Consider the following 3,047-nt stretch of genomic DNA (forward strand, 5'->3'; position numbering starts at 1 on the left):
AATTGAAGTTCAAAAACTCTCCCAAGTGAATTTGTAACGTGATTTAGTACTGAGGTTCAAATTAATCTACTCTATAAAATGAACAAATAAATACACAGAAATTTCTACTCTTTAAATCTTAGTGCTTTATTTTATTCAGCAAAATTAAGGCCTTAGGGATAGAATGATTAATTCTGTTTTTTTTTTTTTGTCGGCCATTTTATTAAAAATTTCCAAGTATTCAGTATGTTTTTGGGTTTGGAATTTTTTAAATTATTATGTATTCTTTAAAGGAACCAAACAAGAAACAAAATAGAGCATCTAATAGCCAGAGTTTCCTTTCCATTTAGGAATACCAAGAAATTCTCAGAGTTTCTACTCCTTTTACTCTGAAGGGTGTTTTATGTTATCTATTTCCTTCTGTGAAACAGGTCAGGCTTTTTTCTCCTTGAAATACAAAATGCTTATATTTTACCTTTCATTTGAAAATTACTAATGGTAGTATCTAATTTGTATTGTAACACTTTGAAGCTTCAGGGAACCAGTTGTTTTGACTAGTATAATTGATGTTATGGTGAGACAAAAGTAAATGATTGGAATTTAATAACAGCTATTTTTTTTTGTATTTTTGTATTTAATAATTTTTATTGTGCTTTAAGTGAAAGTTTACAAGTCATGTCACACTCTCACATATACACTTATATACACCTTACTACATACTCCCATTTACTCTCCCTGTAATGAGTCAGCCCACTCCCTCCTTCCAATCTCTCCTTTCATGACCATTTTGTCAGTTTCTAACCTTCTCTACCCTCCCATCTCCCCTCCAGACAGGAGATGCCAACACAGTCTCAAGTGTCCACCTGATACAAGTAGCTCGCTCCTCATCAGCATCTCTCTCCAACCCATTGTCTAGTCCATTCCATGTCTGATGAGTTGTCTTCGGGGATGGTTCCTATCCTGGGCCAACAGATTGGGGGACCATGACCACCGGGATTCTTCTAGTCTCAGTCAGACCATTAAGTCTGGTCTTTTTATGACAATTTGGGGTCCACATCCCACTGTTCTCCTGCTCCCTCAGGGATTCTCTATTGTGCTCCCTGTCAGGGCAGTCATCAGTTGTGGCCGAGCACCATCTAGTTCTTCTGGTCTCAGGGTGACATAAGTCTCTAGTTCATGTGGTCCTTTCTGTCTCTTGGGCTCATAATTATCTTGCGACCTTGGTGTTCTTCATTCTCCTTTGATCCAGGTGGGTTGAGACCAATTGATGCATCTTAGATGGCCGCTTGTTAGCATTTAAGACCCAAGATGCCACACTTCAAAGTGGGATACAGAATGTTTACTTAATAGAATTTATTTTGCCAATTGACTTAGATGTCCCCTAGAGCCATGGTCCCCAAACCCCCACCCTTGCTCCGCTGACCTTCGAAGAATTCAATTTATCCAGGAAACTTCTTTGTTTTTGGTTTAGTCCAGTTGTGCTGACCTTCCCTGTATTGAGTTTTGTCCTTCCCTTCACTGAAAGTAGTTCTTATCTACTAACTAATCAGTAAATAACTCTTCCACCCTCCCTCCCTCCCCCCTCTCGTAACCACAAAAGAATGTGTTCTTCTGAGTTTATACCATTTCTCAAGATCTTATAATAGTGGTCTTATACAACATTTGTCCTTTTGCCTCTAATTTCACTCAGCATAACACCTTCCAGGTGCCTCCATGTTATGAAAAGTTTCACAGATTCATCACTGCTCTTTATCGATCAGTAGTATTCCATTGTGTGAATATACTGTAATTTATTTATCCATTCATCCATTGATGGACACCTTGGTTGCTTCCAGCTTTTTGCTATTGTAAACTGCTGCAATAAACTTGGGTGTGCATACATCTGTTCATGTAAAGGCTCTTATTTCTCTAGGATATATTCCAAGGAGTGGGGTTTCTGGGTTGTATGGTAGTTCTATTTTTAACTTTTTAAGGAAATGCCAGATTGACTTCCAAAGTGGTTGTACCATTTTACATTCCCACCAGCAGTGTATAAGAGTTCCAATCTCTCCACAGCCTCTCCAACATTTATTGTGCTTTTTGGATAAATGCCAGCCTTGTGGGAGTGAGATGGAATCTCATCGTAGTTTTAATTTACATTTCTCTAATGGTTAATGATCAAGAGCATTTTCTCATGTATCTGTTAGCCACCTGAATATCTTCTTTAGTGAAGTGCGTGTTCACATCCTTTGCCCAATTTTTAATTGGGTTGTTTGTCTTTTTGTGGTTGAGCTTTAACAGAATCATATAGATTTTAGAGATCAGGCACTGGTTGGAGATGTCATTGCTGAAAATTTTTTCCCAGTCTGTAGGTGGCCTTTTTACTCTTTTGGTGAAGTCTTTAGATGAGCATATAGGTGTTTGATATTTAGGAGCTCCCAGTTATCTGGTTTCTCTTCGTCATTTTTAGTAATGTTTTATATTCTGTTTATGCCTTGTGTTAGGGCTCCTAACGTTGTCCCTATTTTTTCTTCCATGATCTTTATCATTTTAGTCTTTATGTTTAGGCCTTTGATCCACTTGGAGTAAGTTTTTGTGCATGATGTGAGGTATGGGTCCTGTTTCATTTTTTTGCAAATAGATATCCAGTTATGCCAGCACCATTTGTTAAAAAGACTATCTTTTCCCCAATTAACTGACACTGGGCCTTTGTCAAATATCAGCTGCTCATATGTGGATGGATTTATATCTGGGTTCTCAATTCTGTTCCATGGGTCTATGTGTCTGTTGTTGTACCAGTACCAGGCTGTTTTGACTACTGTGGCTGTATAATATATTCTAAAATCAGGTAGAGTGAGGCCTCCCACTTTCTTCTTCTTTTTCAGTAATGCTTTACTTATCTGAGGCTTCTTTCCCTTCCATATGAAGTTGGTGATTTGTTCCTCTATCTCATTAAAAAATGTCATTGGAATTTGGATAGGAAGTGCATTGTATGTATAGGTGGCTTTTGGTAGAATAGGAATTTTTACTATGTTAAGTCTTTTTCCTATCCATGAGCAAGGTATGTTTTTCCAGTTAAGTAGGTCCTT

Source organism: Loxodonta africana, chromosome 5 (assembly GCF_030014295.1).
Source record: "Loxodonta africana isolate mLoxAfr1 chromosome 5, mLoxAfr1.hap2, whole genome shotgun sequence".
NCBI lineage: Eukaryota > Metazoa > Chordata > Mammalia > Proboscidea > Elephantidae > Loxodonta > Loxodonta africana.